Source organism: Rhineura floridana, chromosome 2 (assembly GCF_030035675.1).
Source record: "Rhineura floridana isolate rRhiFlo1 chromosome 2, rRhiFlo1.hap2, whole genome shotgun sequence".
NCBI lineage: Eukaryota > Metazoa > Chordata > Lepidosauria > Squamata > Rhineuridae > Rhineura > Rhineura floridana.
Window position 1 is genome coordinate 13,507,277 of NC_084481.1, and position 24,693 is coordinate 13,531,969.

Genomic DNA, 24,693 nt, shown 5'->3' on the forward strand with positions numbered 1-24,693 from the left:
GTATGATAACCTCAGTTTCATCATTTTAGCTTCTAGTGATAGTTCTGGTTTAATTTGTTTAACATGGCTGCAACCATATCTACTCAGAAGTAAGTCCTATTGAGTTCTATGGGGCTTCCTTAATAAGCATGTTTACAGTTGCTGCCTTCAGGGGCATCCATCTGTGCTCCCATCTAACATCTCTGCAACACTAAGCTCCTTTCTTCCAATAATGGCCTGGCCTGAGGGCACGTAAACCCTTCTTGGCAGAAGCAAGTAAGCTAGATTAAATGTTCCCTAAAGGCGTTGAACTGTGACCTGGCAGACCAGGGTTTGAATCTCCACACAGCCATGAAGCTCACTGGGTGACCTTGGGCCAGTCACTGCGTCTCAGACTCAGAGGAAGGCAATAGTAAACCACCTCTGTCTGAATACTGCTTACCATGAAGACCCTATCTGGGATCAACTTGAAGGCAGTCCATTTCCATTTTGCATCACCCTAAGCTTGTGAGAAAGAATGACCTTGTCACTTCAGATGGACCTAGGAACACCCTATTTTAGGTAAGATTTCTATTTTAATCTCCAATCAGAGAATTTTTTTTTGAATGGTATGCTCCAAGCAACTGTGGTTGATACAATGTATCATGTTTAATGATGTCACTAGGGCCCACCCCATGACATCACTAGGGCCCACCCCGTGACGTCACTAGGGCCCACCCCGTGGCATCACTAGGGCCCGCCCCGTGGCATCACTAGGGCCCGCCCCGTGGCATCACTAGGGCCCGCCCCCATTTTCTCAGGTTTTTGGATGGTTCCGACCTGGCAACCCTACTCCCCAGGCATTAAAGATGATCATACTGCTTTGGGGAGTAGTCCTTAATAACTGAAAAGACAATTCATAGGTTATTTTTTTGCGTATCATAGGGCAAATCTGTTATTAAACCTTCCATGTTGTACTATGCATTACAGTACTATTAGTTCATTTTATAAAAAGTACAGTAATGTATAAAAGTTAGCTAAAGAAGAAACCAGGCTTCTGGGTTATTCTTAGACACATATATGCACATGCTCTGGTTCCCTCACTGTATTTGAATGCTGAAAATCCTATTCATCATTTTAGAATTAGCTTGTTGTATCACTGGTGTTGTTGTTAGCATGAAATATAACGTACATGCATATGTAAACTCATTGTGTGACAGTACTGGCTGGAAGCTGTTCTGACAGCTAAATATTTTCCAGGAGAATAAAATCTATTCAGCAAAATAAAATCTGTCCAGACATTTCTGCTGCCATGTACTACCAAACATTATGGTGATGGTTTAATTATTTGTCATTAATTATTTGTCACCCAATTATTTGTCATTTTCGCAGTCCATGGTATGTGCAAAGTTCTCCTCCAACACTACATTTCAAATGAGTTTATTTTTCTCTTATCCGTTTTTTTCACTGTCCAACTTTCACATCCATACATAGAGATCAGGAATACTATGGTCTGAATGATCCTGACTTTAGTGTTCAGTGATACATCTTTGCATTTGAGGACCTTTTCTAGTTCTCTCATAGCTGTCTCTGTCACGTGACGCAACTGAGGAATGGAAGAGGGAGACGTTTGAGTACAGCAAGGAGGGATACTGAAAGAGGGGGAAAGGCCATTAAACAATGCCAGAGGTTTGAGTGAAGCAGGGACAGAGAGACACAGAGTGAACAGGGAGTTGGGAAAGGCTCTGTTGTGTGAGCTTCTGTGTTGTACCTATCTCGGCTATTTTTTCTTGTGAAAACTTCTTTTAAAAAAAGTCATTGTTCCTGCCTTGCCAATCTATTCAGACTTCTCTTGTTTTAAAATACCACTTTCCCCCTGTCAGTGTCCCGCCCTTCTTGCTCCCATGCTATAACCACTGCTGTTGTGCAGTTCTGTTTTCTGTTTTGCTCCTGTACCACACCCTGACTTCATGAATGAGGGCAGGCTGCTTCGTACGGCACTACATATCCTCCAATGGGTGCTGAGTGATGATATTTTATGTTTTTATTATATGTAAGAAATTCCTTTGTTGATTAATGCCAGTCCAAATGGAAAGTCTAACTGCTTCAAAAAGATGCTCAGAATAAACTGCAGTGTGGTACTAAACACATCAGTGCTTTCTATAGTATGTTCAAGGTATCTGATAGTAAACAATTAACTACCAAGTATATTATTTAATTGTTAAAGTTGTATCCTACCCATCTTGTGAGGAGCTCAGGCTGTTTATCCAGGGTGGGCTGGAGACTTCACCTTAAGTCTTTCCAGTTCAAGTCCAGCACTTCAGCCACTACACCAGTTGCTAATCAATTGCTAATAGGCTGAAGTAGAAGTTCAAGAACTCCTGGCAAAGTGAAGGACTCTTTCGCTCTGGAATACAGGTTCATATAAGCAGTAGAAGGTTTTCTTCTCACATAGCTGAAGATTTCTCTTCAGAAAAAGAACTCAGAAATTACTTGTGGCAGTCAATTAGATGGTGAGTCTAAGTTTAGGCTCTAAACCATTTTGGAGTTGTGTGTTCATGTAAACAAGAGCTGACAACTTGGAACCCACAACCTTGGAATAACAGTCTTTAAATCTTGATTGTGTAAAGAAGCACAGAACAGAGTTTCCCTCTCAATTCAAATAGTTGGCAATTGCGGTTTGGAGGATAAGGTAGAACTTGACAGTGAGATGGAAAGAGAAATTAGAGGCAACCAAAGAAGGAAATGTTGTAATAATGGGTGACTTTAACTGTCCTTATGTTGTCTAGGAAAATATGTTCAAGTTAATGGGTGGTATTCAATGCTAGAGTAGACACAGTGAAGTTAATAGACACACATATGGTATGGCCCCTGGTAAGGCTGCAATCCAGTAGACAGTTACCTGGGAGTAAGTCCCATTGAACCCAGTGGAGCTTACTTCTGAGTATAAATGTATTGGATTGCAGCCTAACTTAGGTTAATTAATTTAAATGGGCCTACTCTGAGTAGGATTTAGTTGACTACATGTATGCATGCTTGTTTAGTGCATTTATATCCCTCTCTTTAGACAGAAAGGTTCCCAGAACCATTTACAAACATCAGTTCTTGTGTCTGTGTTTGGGTGTGCATGTTTAAAGCCCATTTCGCAACAGAACAAGTGCCATATACATTGTAAATGATTTTCAAACTATTTTGACATTGAGTGGGAGTTGAATCGTTTCAGCAGTTCCAATGTTCTCATTATAAATAATATTATGGATTATATCCTTGGATGACTGACCACATTCTGCATTAAACCCTTTTCGTTTGGATTATCATGTGGGAGAGGATTTTACTTTAGGGTGAGGGATGGGAGAGCAAAGATATTGGTGTCCTTACAGCAGCATAGCAAGACCCAGTACAAGAAGTGGGACTAAGCAGCCTTTTACTGTGACCACATTCACACCATACACATTTATTTCACTGTTATCCGCTTTAAGCAACCATGGCTTCCCCCAAGAATACCGGGAACTGTAATTTGCAAATTCACATTGCATAACGAACCTACAGAGGGGAACATAAGTGCGGGATTCTCCTGGTGAGTCAGGCAAAGCCTGCTTGCAGCTATTGGGGTGATTCAACCCCTGCCAGGCAAGGGGCTGCCAATCTGCCAACCCCTTGCCCTGACCACACCCATAGGGTGTGTAGGAAGGCCAACCTGCGTCACCGCCTGCCCCCGGTGCCCTGAAACTCCGAGTGGATGAGACACGTTGGCCCCAAAGGCGACCCGTATCCTGCCCTCGGGCCATATAACCCGGAGCTGCAGGCCTCCGGAACTGCCAGTCACCTCCAAAGATGCCTAAAGGTGTCACCTAGCTGCCCTTCACCTTTACACTTTCCCGCACTTCCTTGCCACCAAAGAGGGGACAAACCTCTGTTTAGTCCCCACTTGCCCCACCTCCAAACAACAACTCACGCAGACCCCTCTGCAGGTCCCCTAGAAGGATGTCATTACCCATATCTGTCATATGGACTCCATCTGACCTATATAGCTCTATCCTACTGCGTCTTATCTCTGGATGGTGAATAACCGACCCACCAGAGCCCAAAAGAGCCAGCCTGAGTTGCCTATTGACTTTCTTGCGGGTCCTATTTATGCCCCTAGGGTCACCTATGCAATTCCACTGCCTACGGGGTAAAACATCAGACCACACCAAGTGCACTCCCGGCCAGCATCCTTCAATGGCCCGGAAGTCAGCACACGCCTGCTCGATAAGAGCCCTGTCTTTCAGCATACCCAGGTCATTACCGCCCAGGTGAATAACCAAAAACTGTGGCACATGACGAACCACTGCCGACTGGGAAAGCGTACGAAGGAGCACGTCCCAGCGCATCCCTTGGCAGTCCAACCACTGTACTGTGGCCCACTGGCTAAGCCCCAGCTGTGTGCCAACACGTGGGAGTATGTCTGACCAAAGCATACGTACCCAAGGCCGACTTCGCCTTATTAACTGCATGCCATGCATGCCTGCCAAACTGAGGGCCATGCCCTTTCATTGCAACTGAGGGCCATGCCCTTAAGTAATTGAGACCATCGTTGCCTCCTGAACTGCATGTCTGCACATGCCTGCCAAACTGAGGCCATGGCCTTCCATTGCCTCGCCAACTGCATGTCCGCACATGTCTGCCAAACTGAGGGCCATGCCCTTTCGTTGCAACTGAGGGCCATGCCCTTTAGTAACCGAGGCCATCGTTGCCTCCTGAACTGCATGTCCGCACATGCCTGCCAAACTGAGGGCCATGCCCTTCCGTTGCCTTGCCAACTGCATGTCCGCACATGCCTGACAAACTGAGGGCCATGCCCTTCTTGTGCCTCGCCAAGTGCATGTCCGCACATGCCTGCAACTGAGGGCCATGCCCTTAGGTAACCGAGGCCATCGTTGCGTCCCGAACTGCATGTCTGCACATGCCCACCACCTGAGGGCCTTGACTCAAATACTGAGGTCATTCCCAACTCGGGGAATGACCACCACATGCAGAGATGTCCGCACTGAACCAAGCTGGAACAAAGTGGGTAGGAGCCCGTCCCAAAGTATTCCTCGCCAGCCAAGCCACCACACTGCAGCCCATTGACTGAGGGCTAACTGTAAGCCCAGGATAGGGTGCGCAGCTGCTCCATCCCTGTCCAGCAACATTGCCGGTCCATCAATGTTATACAGATACAACTCCCTTCTATGGAGACATCTGATTGCTGAAGGGCCCATCGAGACAAATCTCCCTTGGATCTGGCCACCACCTCACCTATCCTAAAAGCTCCAAAAACCAGCATAAGGGCTGCCGCCTGGAATAGTCTGGCTTCATAGCTTAAGGAGCATACTGTTTTTCACTGGCCCACCATACTCAATAAAATGTCCCGTGAGAAAGGGCAACAGGGATTGAGGGTGGCAGGGTGTTCTCCAGCCCACCCAGCTAACATACGGTGGACTCTAAAGTCCCTGGAATAAGTGGGAAAATCATCAGCCTTTACCTCGAAGTGCTTGGACTGAGAGGCCCAGTCTCCAGCCATTCACTAGGCAATCCCAGCAGGTGACTCACTGAATAGGCCACTCTGGCGCATAGCCCTTGCTGGCCCAGAAGTCCTGGGGAAAACCCCTCCTGCATTCTGATAGCTGTTGAGCATGCTGGGGTGACAGACCGGCTTATGGCCATCTTTGACTCCGCTCCCCAATCTCCCAATGTGTGCTTGCACAGCACAGCTGAACCGCTCCACCTGAGTCCATGACAGCACCTCAATAAAACAATACTCTAGTGTCAATACTCTACCTTACCATGCCCCAAAAGAAAACATTAAAATCTGGGCACTAGAGAACAAAGGAACAGACAAGGGCCATAACCCTACCGTTCTGAAATCACAGACCTGTCCCATGACCATGTTATCCCACTAAAATGGACGGGAGAGTTCCCAAGCCTCACTGCCTATAAGTCCAAGCCTGCAGCCAGCACAAAAACCCCGATGCATCCATGAACTTCCAGTTCTACCTCCCAGCCCTACCTAGAGATGCTATGGACCTTCAGCTCGCAGTTCAGATGCTCTAGCCCTGAGCTATGTCACGTAATTCTACAGCAAGTTAGTTAGTTCTTCCCCAGGAGTGTGGGAAAACTAGACCAAATGATTTGGGCCAGAATAGAAAATGTTGCCTGCAGTTTGGCTCTAATTTCTTGATCAATATTTGATCACAACAAGCATTAAATTATTATACAGCCATAACCCTGAACCTGTAGTAAGGCTGTGAAAGCCCTGCTATGACCTCATAAACCACCGGAAAAGACCTCTAATACCTGGAGGGCAGACAAGAAACACTTTCTTGGCCTAACTGGCATGAAGCCTTTACTGACTGACCACATGAGTATGATTGGTGGTGAATTAGGTGATATGCCCAGGAAGGTTAACACCGGGCAGGATGGTCCATTGGCACAGCCATTAAGATGAACCAGTTACATAGCCATTCCATAATCTGTGACATCAGGTGCACCCAAATTTTTTACCCTCTTGTCCCGACAGCCCCTTCAAGGAAGGAGCTGAAGCGCTCCGTGCAAGAATAGAGTAGCCCATATGTAATGCTCTACCTCATAGAATTGACTGAAAAGGCAAAAAACCCAGCAGCTATAAATCCCCTTGTAACCCCACTGGTAGGAAGCCATTACTGATTTATTTATTTATTTATTTATTTATTTTATTTATTAAATTTATATACCGCCAGACTAGCAATAGCTCTCTGGGCGGTGAACATAAAATAGCATAAAAATACAATGAATAACAAAATAATACTAAAATACAATCAACAATCCAATACAATAAACATTTTTAAAAGTAAATCAGTGTAACTTAAAATGCTTCAGAGAATAGGAAGGTTTTGACCTGGCGCCGGAAGGAGAGCAGAGTCGGCGCCAGGCGTACTTCCTCGGGGAGACTGTTCCATAGTTCAGGGGCCACCACTGAGAAGGCCCTAGATCTTGTCATCACCCTCCGGGCCTCCCTGTGAGTTGGAATCCGGAGGAGGGCCTTCGTAGCAGAACGTAGTGCACGGGCCGGTTCATATCGGAAGAGGCGTTCCGCAAGGTATCGTGGTCCCGCACCGTATAAGGCTTTATAGGTTAATACCAACACTTTGAATCTAGCCCGGAAACATATTGGCAACCAGTGCAAGCTGGCCAGAACAGGTGTTATATGCTCGGACCGCTTGGTCCTTGTCAGCAATCTGGCCGCCGCATTTTGCACTAGTTGTAGCTTCCGAACTGTCTTCAAAGGTAGCCCTACGTAAAGCGCATTACAGTAGTCCAAACGTGAGGTTACCAGAGCATGTACCACTGATGTAAGGTCCTCTTTACTCAAATAGGGACGTAGCTGGGCTACCAACCGAAGTTGGTAAAACGCATTCCTAACCACCGAGGCTACTTGAGCCTCAAGTGAGAGGGAAGAGTCTAAAAAGACTCCCAGACTACGAACCCGGTCCTTTAGGGGGAGTGTAACCCCGTCTAGGACAGGGTATATATCCACCATCCGATCAGAGAACCCGTCCACCAACAGCATCTCAGTCTTGTCTGGATTGAGCTTCAGTTTGTTAACTCTCATCCAGTCCATTGTCGGGATCCAGAAACTGAAAGAAAACCCCATAACAAAACAAACCTCCCCAGGAACTGGGCAGTCTGTAAGCAAGGTCCCAGTACCTCGAGCTTAACAGGGGAGGAACGCTTTCCTTGAGCAGCTACTGCTGGGTGCTTCTCCTCACCGCTGTGAGGGCCACTGGCCTCATATTTCCGTTTCACATAAAGAAAGGAAATAATTTATGAGTAAGCACACTTTCCCAGCCACCATTTTAGTGTAGCTAACCCAGTTCCCCAAAGCACAGATACTGGGGATACAGCGCTGCCACCCATATTTGGCCCACTGCAGCGGCCTCCCCCTTGTAGGCTTCCAAATACCTATCATAATAGATGTCCAAAATGCAAAATTAACATCCTATATCCCTTTCTAGTAAATGATATCAGAAATCCAAGAGCAGCAGATGCTGAGGATGTGTTGCTGTCACCAATATGTGGCTGCACTATAGCAGGTTTTCCAACACATATCAAAATAGATGAGCCAATGCAACCGTTGCACACTATATGTAATTCCAGGTAATGATATCATAAGTCCTAACTAAAATGTAATTTCAGGTAATGATGTTTCGTTGTTGATGCCACAATCCTCAGTAAAGGGGGGAAGAGTCTGCCTGGACCTTAAAAGGCAGCCCTATGTCAATAAACAGTCTTAAGATCCTGTAATATGAGGGATCTCTATTAGGCAAATCGGGCTTTCCTCTTTATTTCTATTCCCCAATCAATATGATTACCATCTGCTAAACTTTCCATTCCTAACTGAATTCAGGTAAATGCTTCTTCTGTCTCAGAGTGAACAAATAGCCTGAAATTAACACTTGGAATGCAAAAGGATCGCTCACTTAAGATACAGCAATTTAGACATTTTCTAGCAAACTGTTATCTCCGCCCTTATTATCATATAACTATGAAAGGCCCAAAGGCTAAAAAGGCTCACTAGGCCCCACCAATATACTAGTATGTAGTATAATAATCATATAATTAATTACTTCAAACCTCCTACATGCCCGGGCCTAGCAAGAAGTTGTACCTATTTCTGGGCCTAGCAAGAAGTCATAAGCCTCACGAAACGGCTCTGCCATCACATCATGCATCCACCCTGTAATAATATAATAAAGAACCAACCTGTGTATATCATCGGGGGGGCTAAGCTGGATAACCTGCGGGGGTGGGCAATCCTCCCCCTATGTCTGGGCCTAGCAAGAAGTCATAAGTCTCACAAAAGGGCTCTGCCATTGCATCATGCATCCACCCTGTAATAATATAATAAAGAACCAACCTGTGTATATCATCGGGGGGGCTAAGCTGAACCTGTTGGGGGGGGGAGTGCTCAGAGGGAACTTAAACTAGAAGGATTAGATATAATTTTGTTTGTTCGTCCCTTTTATTCTGATTTATTTTTAATTTCCCTTTATGTGCATGAGTCTGTCTTTAACCAGTGTATTAGCATGACTATATTTAATTTTGTTTGTATATCCAGTATAGTCTCATTTATTTTTAAACTTCCTTTTAGTATGCTGTGTGTCTTTCTTTTAACCACCAGCAGCACTAACGTCGCGCTACTTAATAAAAAGCCTCAATCAACCCCTCCACAACTGCTAGGTGGGGGGGTATTGGACGTGCCGCTGCTAGGCCCCACTACAAGGCCTGCTGGTCAGGCCCCTTTACGAGGCCTGCCCCAGTCACAGCCATGCTGCAGTGCTACCACCCACAGCTGTTGGGGCTCCCAAAACCCCCTTTGGGGGTAACCAATTAGGCCTAATAGGCCCAACCAACTCCAACTGTCCTGCAGCTCTCTCTGCTATGTCCCTCGTCATCCTCTCGTCGCTCGCCAAAGAAGGAGGGTGAGGGGCCGGCGCGAGCTTAAATAGGCTCGGCCGCTCGTCGCCCGCGGCGTGCCTTGATGATGTCATGCCAGTCCTGGCGCGCCTGCCCTTCCTCTAAATGGCGGCTAGGGCTTCATCCCAGGCCGCAAATCTCACCCCGCAGCCGGTAAGTACCGTGCGGAGCGGGGAGTTGTTAAGGGTGCTGAGAGTTGTTAGGAGATTCCTATTCTCCTCCCAGAGCTACACTTTCCAGAGTGGTTTAACTAGGGTTGCCATATTGCCACATATTGCCGGGTTTTACCCGGATTCTTTGCATGCCACCTGGCGCCCAGGTGAATAAATAAACCTAGGATTGCACTATAAATATCTTTACAGTTTGTGTAAATAATAAATATATTTGATAGTCGTGCTTATATAAATATTTCTTCATTTATCTTATTTTTGGTTTTTGGTTAGGAATCCTCACTGGTTGTGAGATGCTTAGTTTTCTGCCTTACTCATAGAAATCTTGTGGTTGGTATGGTATTACATTTAGGAAAGTGATACTACCTTTTGTGTTGTTTTTTTCCTATTTGCATTTCACTTATCTTTAACCTCACTCCGTTACAGCCATAGAAGCAACAGCAGCATATGCAAGATAATTAACTCCCATTAGTGATAAGAGCAAGAATTTATCATTATTATTTCAATTAAAACAAGAGGCTTATCAATACTTTGAAGAGGAACAGATATTTATTTTCTTTCTGAACCCAGGACTGGGTCTTTAATGATGCCTGGTGGGGGGGGGAGCAGAAGAGTAGTCGATAAGACAGACATCCTGGCATTGGTAATCTAATTAGCAAGGTATGTGTGGGGTTGTTGCACATTTCCAGGCCCAGTTTCATTTTGAGTATGGAGGTGGAACCTGTGTAGATGTGGTTGATCAAAGGGAGAAGAAATTTTGAGTTAAGTAAAGCTCTGCTTTTATAAAACCTAAGAAACATACAGATACTTTGAATGTCTGAGTGCCTGCACCAATGGAATACTGGAGGAACTTGTAAAACTTGCTGCAACAGTATTTAGAACTGAGCATGTGGTGTGAAAGACTCCTTTTCCTAACATTTTGGCTTCTTGTTTTTCTCCACCCACCACATCTATGAAATATATCGTATATGGTTAACCGTACTGCTGCCCTGACTTACTTTATGTTTGTTGCTATTTTGTGTTTTTATTATGTTTTTATATTGATTGTGTATTTTTATTGTTTTTATTATATTTGTAAGCTGTGCTCAGCTCTGTTTTTAACAGCAGAAGGGCAGGATATAAATCCTCTTAATCAATCAATAAATACTCCATAGTGTTGGATACTAGAGTCTAGGCATTTAAGGCTGAAAATGTTGCTTTAAAAAAAAAGATTTCTCACATCTTTCCCCAGTATTTGGTGGTAATTCCTAGGCACAAAAACGAAACAACTGGACAATCCAAATATTAATATGCAAATAATATGCATAATATGCAAATAATTTACATAATATGCAAATTAGCATGCCCAGATTTGTGGAACTGGAATATGGCAAGCCTAGGTTTAACAGTCAGTTCCTCTACCAAGAGAACTCTGAGAAATGTAGCTCTAGCAGAGCTTGGAAAAGTTACTTTTTTGAACTACAACTCCCATCAGCCCAATCCAGTGGCCATGCTGGCTGGGGCTGATGGGAGTTGTAGTTCAAAAAAGTAACTTTTCCAAGCTCTGGCTCTATGTGGGGAATAGGGTTCTCCTTAACAAACTACAGTTCCCATCATTCTTTGGGGAAGCCATGATTGTTTAAAGTGGAATAATAGTGAAATAAATGTATGGTGAAGGGATTCATGAGATACAGATTTCATATTATTTAAAAGTGCTTATTAATGAGGGTGGTCATTGTAATTCATAATTACTTAATGTCTCCATGTTGTACTGATGGACACATGATATGGAATACAGGAATGAAGCATCTGTCCTAACATTAAGTACTCATTTATGAAAGCTATGCTTCTTTCATTGCCATGATGCAGAGTTGGAGATTTAGGTTTTATGTTGAGTTGTAGCAGCAGGAATAGCTATTGGGAGGATCTGATGGCCGTGAAATAAGACATTAGGCAAGTAGGGGGCATGGGGTTCGAGAAAGGCTTGCTATGAAAGGGTGGAAAGCCATGTTTATTATTTATTTATTTATTATTTGATTTATATCCCGCCCTTCCTCCCAGTATGAGCCTAGGGCGGCATAACGATTAATTTATACGTTAATTTACAAGAACTGAAAAAGAAAGAAAATATAGCCTGTTATGTTTGAGGCCTGGTATGCTTCTGGCATTTGCATAGCTAACTGAGCAACTTTTCATTATCTCTCAACTTCTCAGTCAGCAAAACTGGGGTGGTAATACACTCTTTGGAGGTGATCTATGAATGAAAAGTGCTATCCAGGACCAAGACCTTAATGTTCGTGCTGCCTTCACATAGCAATCAATCCTGTTGTGATTTTAAAAGATAGGGCTTGCAAATTAGCAACAGCTACAGTAGTAGGATCAAGGAAGAAAAAAGGAGGGGCTTGAGAGTGTTTCTCCTCTAATCCTCTGATACAATTTTGACCCAGGAGAGAGTAATTGACTGTGACTTCCCTTGAAGGTAGAGATGGATGAATCTGTCCATTTCCGTTCTCTCGGTTTCTCATTTTTCCAATCTTAAATTCAGCTCTCCACATTTCTGCACCAATTTGCAATTTCTTTTTTAAAGATCTGCAGCATTTTAGTGCAAATGTCTCCTAATAAACACATTTTTGTATGTAGTTTTGACTGATAAACACATTTGTGCAAGCAATTTCCCCTAATATAGCACATTTTATGTTACTTTTAAAAACTGATATATGTATTTTTATGTATACTTTCTCCTAATATATGCATTTTTGTACTCATTGTTCAGTTAGAGAACTGCATCACAACATTTGGAGGTGTGAATCTAGAAGGATAGCTATGTTTTGGTTCATATGTTGGTTTGGGAAGCGTGAATTAGGTAGTTTCTTATGGAAATGGAACCAAAATCAAATTTCTCCTCCATCCCTACTTGAAGGGAACCCTTTTTGGGTTCCTGGGAAGCCCATTGCTATGAATTATCTTCAAGGAGGAATAGTGAAAAGAAGTAATTCTCTCCACTTTCCTCTTCTGATTGTCTGTGATTGCAAACTCTTTGGAACAGGGGCCATACCATATGTGTGTTCTCTATAGCACCCAGCACAACTGTTGGTGCTATATGAATTTATTTAATTTATTATTACATTTATATGCCATAAGGAGTTCAAGCATGATGTACATGGTTGTCCTCCACGTTTTGTCTGTGAGGTAGGTTAGGCTGAAAGGGACAGTGACTGGTCCAAGGTGACTAGTGTTCAAACAGTGTCCTTGAGAACCTGAGAACGTTGTAACTGGGAACATATTGTCTTCTTATAGACAAATTCATGGAGGACAGGGCTATCAATGGCTACTAGCCATGATGGCTGTGCTGTGCCACCCTAGTCAGAGGCAGCATGCTTCTGAAAACCAGTTGCCGGAAGCCTCAGGAGGGGAGAGTGTTCTTGCACTTGGGTCCTGCTTGCGGGCTTCCCCCAGGCACCTGGTTGGCCACTGTGAGAACAGGATGCTGGACTAGATGGGCCACTGGCCTGATCCAGCAGGCTCTTCTTATGTTCTTATGTTCTTATATCAAGGGTTCTTCAGTGTTGACATCTATAAGGCCAGGAAAGATTTTCTGAAATACTGTGTTTTACCCTGGTACCACCAGAATTTAAATCTAAATCTGCCCCATACAAGAAATTGATAATGTGGAATTGCTTAGTTCAGTGAAAGGCTGCCATAGATTTTTCAGGTTGTTTATATGTATCAAGCAATGAATTTTCTTCTTTAATTGTATGAGGAATATATTTAGCATATGCACTTAACTAAGAGCTGAAAATTACTCATTCGTTTTATTATCTAGAGTCTACCTTGCCAGCTATTAATGTTGGTTGCCCGGGAAACTGCTCTGCACCCTGCTCTGAAGTTTGACAAAGAGCATTCTGTATTTGTTTTTATTTCACAGCTGTGAATGTAGCTACTTTCTTCATCACCACTGCCTCCTGTTTTATCCTAAAATGTGACTAAATAGAAAGCGGGTGAGGAAGAGGTGGGGGGAGGGAAGGGGAGATAGGGAGGACAGTGTTGCTCTCTTTGAATCTTTCCAGTATTTCACTAACGTCTTGAAAGTTTCAGAATGGCAAATGTGAATATGATTCAATCTCCTTTAGAATCTACTTTTGCTGTTTTTAAGCTGGCAATGGCATGGACTGATGTATCATCTGACCCATATTCCTTTTTTTCTATGTGTTGAGAATGAGAGCTAAAGTGAACGTGCCTGTATGTTTTGCATGTTTTTGCCCTGTTCGCATATAAAATTGGGGGATCTACTCTGTACAGAAAAAAGAACCATGAAACGGAGGGGAGCAAAACAGTCCCCTCCTCTCCTGCCTTACTTCACTGCACCCCTTTGCTTTTGAAGCAGTTCTCCCCCCTCCCTGAGATAGCTCCAATACCAGAAGTGAGCTTTAACGTAACCAAGCTCAGCAAGGTAAAGTGGGGGATGGGTGGCTTCTTTCCTCTCCATGACATGCTCCTTTTTGTGTAGAGAGTAGAGCCCCCCCCCGCACTTCTACTTTTCTTGTGTGCTTAACACAGACAAATTACATTGCACATTTAGTTTGGCCCTGATTTTCTCTTCTAGACTTCCTTTCTTCTCACTCTTTCCTAGTGTTTGTAACATGTTGAATGTCCATAACTGCTATGTGTATATTAAAGTTGTCTAATTTTATGCCTAGAGAACCTTTCTGAGATCCTGGATGAGACTGTTTCCTTTGATTGGCCTGGAGCGCATGTTCTGTATAGGTGCCAAAGGTTGTTGTGTGGCCATACCCCTTACAAAAAACCATCATGTTAGCATGGTTGCATGGCTATAGTCTGAATACATTCATAAGCCTGCATTTGGGAATCAGAAGCAGGAGAGGCCATACTGTGTATCTTTAGTACTTTGTTGCCCAGAGTAAGGTCCAAACAAGACATTACAGAATGTTCCTTATCTCTTTCCTCTAATATTTAAGTTTTAATGAAAAGCAGCCTTGGAAGAGTGTGTTGACCAAAAGTCTTCCCAGGGGTTTTCCTCAGTGGGAAAAAGATGCAGGGCCTTGAGGAATGATTTTGAAAGGAAAAATAAAAAACCAAAGGGAAAATATTAAATACCCTTGCCCACCAGTCCTCCCCCCAAGATTCCATTCTCCCATGAACCTGGATAAGAAGACAACACATAGATGTTTTCCAAACATCTTCACTAGTATATTTGTATACAGTATATTTCTTGGGCTCTCCTTTTAGTCTCTCTTTATTTATTATTTCCCTTTGTAAAGTAATAGATTAACCTCCACCAAACCTTTTAGAAATCAGTGCGGCTGCTCTGATCTTGGTGTAGCTCCCCTCCCCCCCCCAAATAATTGTCTCATATTTAGCAAATTGACCAAAAAAGATTTTGAGTCAATATCCTGTCAGCATGTGATCTGTATCAACTAGTACTGCAAGGATGGCTAACCAAGTGAAAACACAAAAGAAAGTGTTTTTTTTCGTTGTTCACATCAAGCACTAGAAATGTGAACATTTCCTCAAAGTGATCCAGCAACCAGAATGCACATGGAATAAGACTGGACTGGCATCCAGGAACTATATTTATGCTTAATTCAGGTTTTGTTGCTATCATGCCAGAGATAAAAAGAAAACAGCAAAAGTAAATCAATGTGAAAGAGCCACCAATGCAGAGCTTTTGAGTTCACATTGGATTTTTAACCTATTTTTTATGGTTTTAATTTTTCTCATAGTTTAATTCTTTTTAATAGTATACTTTGTATGTTTTAATTGGTGTTGTTTTTACTTGTAAGCCGCTCTGAGTCCTATTGGAAAAAGGGTGGGGTAGAAATAAATTTTATTATTATTATTATTATTATTATTATTATTATTATTATTATTATTATTATTTGGCTGGATTCCATTTTTCTTTCTTTTTGTCTTAATATCATTAGAATCCCTTGAACTTTAACTGAACCATAAGGCAACTGTGAAGTTTAATAGCTACACTCCAGTGATTTGACTTATCCATTAGATCTGCTATTTATAGGGTCCATTAGTACCAAATGTCTGGGTTGTGTGTGGGTTTTGTTTTTGGTTTTTTAGTCATTAACTGTAGAAGGATTGTTTCTGTTGCATTGGCTGCTCCCGTGTTGCCAAAAATATTCATCAAAAGAGTGCTATGAACTGAACTTTGCTGGGGAACAGCTGCAGCACTAGGGGACTGAAGAAGACCTGCCCTGGGAGTGAGTACCTGAGCATCTAGGTGCTTGCTGCTCGCTCCTCTGGGTTGCTGTCCCTCGAGACAGCTGAAGTCCCTGGTAAGTGCTACAAGGACTGGGACCCCCTGCCTGACCCTGGTTCCAGAGAGAGGCTGCAGTCAATCTTGCAGCCTCTTGCATCAGCTCCTGGCTGGGGCAGGAGGCATAAAAGCCCAGCTGCCCTTGGGCGGTGGGGGGTTACCCCTTGGGGAGTCCCAAGGGTGAGGGCGCTACCCCCTTGTATTACCTTTCCTTTTTTTTCTTTTTAACGAGTCTGGGCCGCTGACACCCAGTGGGGATGGCCTCACTGCACCGGCCACAGCCCACCCATACCCAGGCCTGTGGGGGGAGGGTTTTTCCCTGCCGTCGCTGCTGTTTCTCAGAGGTGGGAAGGTACTGCTCTGTTTAGGAGAGAAAGGACTGCAGCAGGCTGTAGCTTTCCCACAGATTTCCCCGGGAACATGGGTGCAGAGCGTGTTAAGGGGACTTGATCTCACCCCCCCGGGGGCAAGAGGGAGAGAAACCGCCGCCACTGCCGCGAGCTCCAAATGACACCCTTCTTGGACTCCATATTAGTGGGGCCCTACTGTACAAATGTGTATTTTATATCACATGTGTTTTATATTTGAAATATGCCTAGAAACGTGTCTAGAAAAACTATCCAAATATTACATCAGAAAATCAGTTTTTGTATCCAAACTTTGGTCCTGTACCAGTAACAATGCCCATATAGAAAGTTCCACCTACTTTTTGAGCCGAAACCCAGTGTCGCCAAGAGGTAATCATTTACTGGACAAGAAGTGGAACAGATAGGAGTGATCCCACTCAGCTGCTTTTGCCCTAACTGAAGACCTAGTGGCTGGGATTCCACATTACTGCAGCAATCTGATGTTGCCTAGATTGTTCATAATTTCTCCCAGGGGATACTTGGCACCTCTTAAGCATGTCTGGCACTCTGGTCATCTAAGGACCTTAATCCCTTTGCTAGATGACAATATACCTATGTAAAAGATTATTTTGAAGTTCCATTGACTAACAATTTCTTATCAATCTTCTCTCCACACTAGAATTTTAATGACCTTTTCTTTTTGTCAACATCTTCAACTCGCATTCTGTTTATTGCATTGGTATTTCCCTGTACCATCCCCATACCTTCTCTGATTGCAGCTCTTCACATCAAGTGTACCTTGCTGGTTCCTGGCATGCTTTTGGATTATAATGATTCATTTGCTGTAGTGGCTAGCACGGTAGGGCACAGCTGACCTGCCAAAACCAGTGTTGCTGCAGTTTATCTGGATGGGCAGGGTGGTGGTGAGGTCTAAAGTGTGCTGCTGTCACAAGAGACACAATACCTGATGGAACGCCTCTCCCAATACGAACCCACTCGTACACTACGCTCAACATCTAAGGCCCTCCTCCAGGTGCCTACTCCGAGGGAAGCTGGAGGGTGGCAACAAGGGAGAGGGCCTTCTCAGTGGTGGCCCCCAAATTATGGAATGATCTTTCTGATGAGGTGCGCCTGGCGCCATCACTGTTATCTTTTCGGCGCCAGGTCAAGACTTTCCTCTTCTCCCAGGCATTTTAGCATGCATTTTTTTTAATTGTTTTAAATTTTTTAAAGTGTGTTTTAAATTGTTTTTAAAAGATTTGTTTTAAACTTGTATATTTGTTTTTAATGTTTTTAGTTACTGTAAACCAGCCAGAGAGCTTCAGCTATGGGGCGGTATACAAATACAATAAATAAACAAACCAATCTAGAGGAGATTGGTGGTGGGGAGGACGTGTGGTGCATGTGTAGTTCCTGCACAGGGTGAGAGCTTGTGCAATGAACTGAATGATGTTTTGTTGGTGGGTTTGTGTTGGGTCCATATTAGGTGTTTAGGAGGAGTCTTAGTACGGAGGAACATAGGTGATGCCACCCCGATTTCAGTGATCACGGGTAGAGGGAAATATAGCCATGGGGATGTGGTGAATTACCACAGAAGACAAGGGCAAGGCTGGTTCCTTGCTGGCACTCCTCTTATGGATGGGTTCCTTGTTGCTCATCAGCTGTGCCTACTGGCCTGTGTGTTGTTGTTTAACGCCAGATCAGTACACAATAAGACCACTCTCATGCATGATTTGATTGTGGATGAAGGTGCCGATTTGGTGTGCATTACCGAGACCTGGTTGGGTGAGCTGTGAGGAGTTGATCTGACCCAGCTTTGCCCATCTGGATACTACACCAGCACAGGCTGCAGGGATGGGGGAGAGGAGTTGCTGTGGTCTACAGAACTTCCATCTCTGTCACTAGGAAATGACTCTGTCTTGGAGCTGGCTGTGAAGGCCTGCACCTGGTGTCGGGCTGAGGAGACAGTAAACTAGGGCTGCTGGTGGTGTACCATCCACCCTGCTTTCCGGCAGCTTCTCTGACAGAGCTGGCGGAGGCCGTCTCAGCTGTGGTGTTGGAGGAGCCCAGAACGATAGTGCTGGGTGATTTCAATGTCCATGCTGAGGCTGCCTCTAGTGGTCCGGCTCAGGACTTCATGGCCTCCAGAAAGACCATGCGGCTGTCTCAAGTTGTCAGTGGCCCATCACATAGGGCAGGGCACACCCTCAACTTGGTTTTTGCTCTATATGGAGGAAGGGGTGGTCTGCAGATAAGGGTGGTGGATGTCACCCCATTGTCATGGTCACATCACTTCCTGGTGAAGTTTAGACTTATGGCTCTATAGCTAGTATAATGTGGCAGTGAGGGCAGTGAAGAAGTCCCACTTCTCTGCCTCCATCACATCCTCAAGTAGCCATCCAGTGGAGCTTTTCTGTATTGTCAGGGGTCTGTTGACATCAGCTCCAGGAAATGGAGTTTTAGACCCTTCGGAGGCCCACTGTGAATTGTTTGCAAGGCGCTTTGAGGGTAAGGTTGCTTGCCTCCATAGCAGTCTGGATGCCCCATCCACATCTACTATAATCCCCAGTGAGGTGTCCAGTACAACGTCTGCTGCAACTTCTTGGGAACTGTTGATGCGGCCTGATGACATGGACAAGGTGCTTGTGATGATGCGGCCAGCAACGTGTCCTCTCGACCCTTGCCCTTCTTGGCTTATTAAAGCTTGCCAAGGGGGTTTGACCGAGTGGATCCAGGGTGTGGTCAATGCATCATTGTGGGAGGGGGTGGTTCCAGCCACCTTGAAAGAGGCAGTGATCTGACCACTCCTGAAAAAGCCCACCCTGGACCCATTGGTTTGTGACAACTACCGACTGGTTGCAAATGCCCCCTTTTTAGGGAAGGTGATTGAGAGGGTTGTGGTGTAGCAACTGCAAGTACTCTTGGGTGAAACAGATTATCTTGACCCAGGCCTCGTTATGGATGACCTTTATCAGGAGGAGAGGGGAGTGCAACCCTGTTATTCTTACTTGATCTCTCAGTGGCTTTTGATACTATTGACTATGGTATTCTTCTGGGCCGACTTGGTGAGATGGGTATTGGAGACACTGTTTTACAGTGGTTCTGATCCTGTCTCCAGGATCGCTCTCAGAGAATAGCACTGGGTAACTGTCTTTGGGCACCCTGGCAGTTATGCTGTGGGGTGCCGCAGGGTACTATCTTGTCCCCCATGCTGTTTAACATCTATATGAAGCCCTTGGGAGCGTTCATCAGGAGATTTGGGGTGAGGTGTCAGCAGTATGCTGACGATACTCAGCTCTATTTCTCCTTAACATCTGAATTGTGAGAGGCCATGCAAACCCTTGACCGCTGCCTGGACTTGGTGGTGGGCTGGATGAGGGCCAATAAACTGAGTCTGAATCCTAGCAAGATGGAGGTACTGTGGGTTGGTGGTTCCTGAGTTCAGATAATTGGTCAGTTGCCTGCTTTGGATGGGGTCATACTCCCTCTGAAAGAGCAGGTCCGTAGTCTTGGAGTGCTCCTGGATCCACCTTTGTCGCTAGAGGCCCAAGTGACCTCAGTGTCTAGGAGTACCTTTTACCATCTTTGGCTGATAAGACAGCTGCGACTGTTTCTGGACCAGGATAGCCTGACCACTGTTGTCCATGCATTGGTAACCTCCAGGCTGGATTACTATAATGCGCTCTGTGTGGGGCTGCCCTTGAGGTTGGTCCTGAAGCTGGTGCAAAATGCGGCGGCGAGACTGCTCACTGCGGCAGGGTATTACCAACATGTCACCCCACTGCTGAAAGAATTGCACTGGCTGCCCATTTGCTACCGGGCCAAGTTCAAGGTTGTAGTGTTGGTGTACAAAGCCCTATACAGATTGGAACCAGGATATCTGAAAGACCATCTTACCCCTTATATACCCAGTCGATCACTGCGCTCTGCAGGTGAGGGCCTTCTGCTGATAGCATCTTATCAGGAGGTGCATTCTGCACAACATAGGAAACGGACCTTTAGTGTGGCGGCACCTACCCTGTGGAATTCCCTCCCCTTAAATATTAGACAGGCGCCATCTCTGCTATCCTTTCGGCGCCTTTTGAAGACTTTCCTCTTTCAACAAGCCTTTTAAGTTGAGACCTATCCCAGTCTGCATCTGTGTTGGAATTGCTTTTTAATATATTTTTTTAAGTTTTTAACCCCTTTTTAAAGATGTTTTAAAGCTTTTAAAAAAAAATTAAAGTTGTTTTGTTCTGATGTATTTTAAGGTCTGTTTTTATGATGTTTTGATGTGTTTTTAGTGCTTTTGTTTGCCGCCCTGGGCTCCTGGTGGGAATCAAATAATAAATAAATAAACTTTACTTAATACCATTCCCAGAGATGATTTGTGTTTTTTTTTTGATGACTTACATTAAAACTTTCATTACTCAGCAAAGCAGCTTCTCTCTTCCCACCCACCCCCATGTGTACTTAATTTTTTATCCAACATGACCTGGGTGAAAGAAAGTCTCTGTCTGTTACTTAACAGTTCTTGCATAGCTGCAAGATCAAGGCCAAGATCTGGTTGCTAAAGCAAAGCATGGTCCAGATGATGGAGGGCTAGTGGCCAAAAGGTCAGCTCCGTGATTGTGAAGTGAAGTCAACATCAGGAGTGAAATGTGATCAGTAGTCATGAGCTCCTTTTTGAAGTGTTGGCACAGAACACTTTTGGAAACAAGAAGCCAAGGTCTGTAGCCAAAGAAAGCCTGAAGGTGGGGATGGAAAGAATGAGGAGTATCAGGTCCAAATGGAGGGTGGGCCAAGGCAGCTGAAAGAAGGTGGGGAGGAGCAAATTGAGGTGCAGACACCAGATTTAGAATGAGAGGCAAAGCAAGCAGAGCTTGAGGACCAAGCAGAATATTCTGTTGCTAAGGCAAGGCATTTATTGTAGAATTTATTATCTGGAGGTATTTATTGTAGGATTGCAGGTGCATGCCCCATTTTGAGGAGCATTTTGAGAGGAGGAAAGGGAGGCAGCCTCCATTCTTTTGTGGCAGCTTTGTTCGTTGAGCTACAGAGGCCCTGAATTACAAACCACCATATCCTGGATTTCTGAATAGCTATGGAAGCAATGGTAACAAACAGCTTAATAGGATGGTCAGAGTGTAGCCTACAGATGTCTAGAGTGACAAACTCCCTCTGACATAATTACAGGTGCAATAAAGTAAGATTTTAAACATATATCATGTAAACATTGTGTGTAACATTGTCTGTTATATTGTAAAAACAGATTAATCTTTTTATAGAACTGGAGGTTATGATATACAGGGGTGTAGTCATGCAGGGTCTCAGGGGGTCTTAGACCTTTACCTTTTTGGGAGTAGGGTCCCAGCAGGGTCCCTATGTCTCCAGCTTCCTACAAGCCAATCAGCATGAAAGGGGAATGTGTTAGCCACTGAGAAGAGTCTTCTAACATGCGTCCTAATCCTTTCCTGCTGATTGGAGCCAATCAGAGTGAAAGGAGGTAAGTCAAACACTGAGAAGACTCTTCTCAGTGCTAGCAGTCTCCTGTTTTATGCTGATTGGCTCCTAGACATTAACAAGGATCTCATTCTCAGCCCTACAGCAAAACAAAACAAAAAAAAACAGGGAGGGGGCATGGCTGCGATTAACATTTAGGGACCCTGCACTTCTGAATTTGCTACTACACTACTGATCATATATAAAACATAGATTTAAAGGAAAGACTCAAGTCTTCATTTAAAATTGAACACCAGAGCCATATGTGGTGGATAAGGTTTTGGACTTGGCCTGGGGAGAACTGGGCTCAACTCCTTATTAAAAGAATCCAACACACACGCACCCAAGCTGAAGTGAGAGGAGGTAAAGGTTAAAAAAACCATCAAATGCTCAATCATTATTCTTGTTTGTAAAAAAAAAAATCATGAATATGAGATTGCTTATACCCATTTGTTATTAAAACATTTAAAATGTAAAATAGCAAGACAGTTTACAGGATAAAATCAGTGCTATAAAGCACTAAAATACTTTTTTAAAAAATAACCCACAAATATCACTGTTATCCAGAGTTTCCAATAGAGCCAGTACCAAACCCCAGTATTTGGGAATGCTCTTGCAAATAGGTGTGTTTTATCCAGCTGGTGAGACACCATTACCGTAGGTGGTCAGCAAATCAGTCCAAGAAGGTTATTGCACAGCATGGGGACCACGGCAGGGAAGGCCTTCCCTCAGTTTGCCACCAGATGAATCTCTGCATGACTAGAAGTGCCTCCCCCTCAGGGAATGGACTGGATTGTACAGAAGAAGGTGTTCTTGCACACAACCTGGTCCTAGGTTGTTCAGGGCCTTAGATGTTAGCAAGACCTTAAATTCAGCTCTGTAGAGAAGACGACTCCAAAATCACATTTAAAACAGTTCATTCCTGTACTCACATTATCTTACAATAAATATAAAATTACAAAACTAACAATAAAACCTAAAAACATAACTTTTTTCATAAAAAAGGTTGTGGGATACACAGGGCACACTTTATTTAGTGAATTTATGCACTGCCCTTTAGCATAAGCTCCCACTAGACATATATGACAGATGAGTCATCCAGCTAAATGTTACCTCTTTTTCACCCCTCAGTATTTTTGCAAACAACTTCGTGTATTAACAGAAATTTGGGACTACTGTGAAGTGACTTGGTAGCTATACTGGACAGATTCTGGACACATTGTTGATCTGACACACTTGTCTCTGCTGACTGAAGTCAATACGATTCTATCATTATCAACTGTCCCCCTAAAAACAATTTAGTAGTAAGTAAAGTAGTAAATTATTGCCAGATATAAGATGAAATAATAGTAAATGTTAAATGCCAGGAACTGACATACACTCTTCCTAGTGTTGGAAGTGGGGCAAGAGCCACTCCTGTTTTGTTCTTTTGTTTATGTTCCAGAAAGGAGATAGAGTTAGGGTCCTCCAGATGGATAGGCTTGACTACCTTTACCTGGGATGCTCTGACTGACCGTTGTTAGACCGATACGTCTTAAGGGAAGCTTACCTGCCCCTCCTCCTTCCGCCCTTTCCTCTCTTCTCTTCTCCAACTGTCTGAGAGAGAGGAGACACCTTTGTCTCTGCTCGCTCTCTCCTAGCCATGAGGAAACTCCCAAGCCTGGGCATTGTGCCTCCAACTTAGTTAGTTAGTTAGAACTAAGTATGCCTTTCTATCTACTATGTATTTCTTCAAATAAACTAGCTTTTCTTATTTTACTAAGTCTTAAGTCTCAGTGATCCTAATGCAGGGTAAAAGCCTGCTTTCTTAAGTAAACGCACACACTGGCACACACGCATTTCTCTGCTTAACAAATATACAAATTTACACCACAACACCTAGTACCAATCCTCCCTACAGCTCAGACAAGTGATAATGTCATTTTTACATTCTCTTTCAATACATGTTTTTAGATCTAAATCAACAATTTGTAATATTATGATGATGTTGATGGTCTGAGTATTGAGCATATCAGTGATGTTTATTTTTATTGACTTTGATCCAATTCCAGCATGTGCAAGCAAAAGCTTTGCTCATACACAGGGATTTTTTAGAGGGGGGGTGTTATATCCATCAGCTGGTTGGAGAGTATTAGCATGGAGCACACTTTCCTGTTCAAAAGCACTTTCTCAGGTGTTTTCACTTGTGCAAGCAGAATGTGGATCTAAACTATGTCACAAACCCTCCTATTACTAATAAGCAAACTGTAATGTCTAAAGATACAAGACGTCTGCTGTGATTTTATAGCACTGTGTAGGTCAAGTTGACATTTCTGTTCGACTTTATACTAGAAAGGTATTTTAAAGGCAAACTTCTGATATGTTTTTCCTTCAGACTAAGATATAATCTTCTAAGGACAAAAAAAGCATAGGAAGGAACAGAGAAGAGAACAGAGGAAACAGATGAAGCTGTGTGGAACATGTTCAGATGTCTCTGGAGATGTTAATTTTAGTAGAATTATAGACAGGTATGATGCAGATTTGATAGGCTGGGGAACGACAAGATCCAGCAAGTTCTAAAGGCCACCTTTTTGATACATTAATGATTAAATTGCTTAAAGTGAGTTTTATAGGATTTGTGACAATTCCTTTTTATGTTTCCTTTTTTATAGAAATATAGCAGTGCGATCAACACTGAAGAAGTTAGGATTTATGTCTATGGCATGCATACCTAGTAGGTCATGCAGGCCACCCAATTAGGACCAAATAACACATTCCACAAGAGATCTGTGATCCTCCCCCTCCCCCCCATTATAGTAGCTATAGTGCAGAGGTGGGATGGGTTCTAATAAGCATTTCCTGTTCACAGTGTTTGACCTCTCTCAATTCCCTCTCAAGCTGTTTGCTATACAGGGGGAAAGATTGCTGTCTACCAGGGATGTGTTAGATTCTGCCCAATTCAGATATGGTACTGAATTTTCCATTAATTCTTTTATTCTCATCATTGTGGATT

The 24,693-nt window shown here is 43.7% G+C and overlaps 1 protein-coding gene across 26 annotated transcripts in view; it reads left to right on the forward strand.

Annotated features, from left to right (window-relative positions):
- Nucleotides 1–24,693, forward strand: part of MAP2 (microtubule associated protein 2) — a 468,623-nt gene that overhangs the window by 359,879 nt on the left and 84,051 nt on the right. For 2 of the 26 annotated variants that reach the window (XM_061607856.1, XM_061607857.1), the window contains exon 1: nt 2,345–2,471. The exons of the other annotated variants lie outside the window; for them this stretch is intronic. The gene's annotated coding sequence lies outside the window, so the exon portion shown is untranslated. Of the gene's footprint in view, nt 1–2,344; nt 2,472–24,693 lie in introns of those variants that run through there. 26 annotated transcript variants of the gene reach the window in all.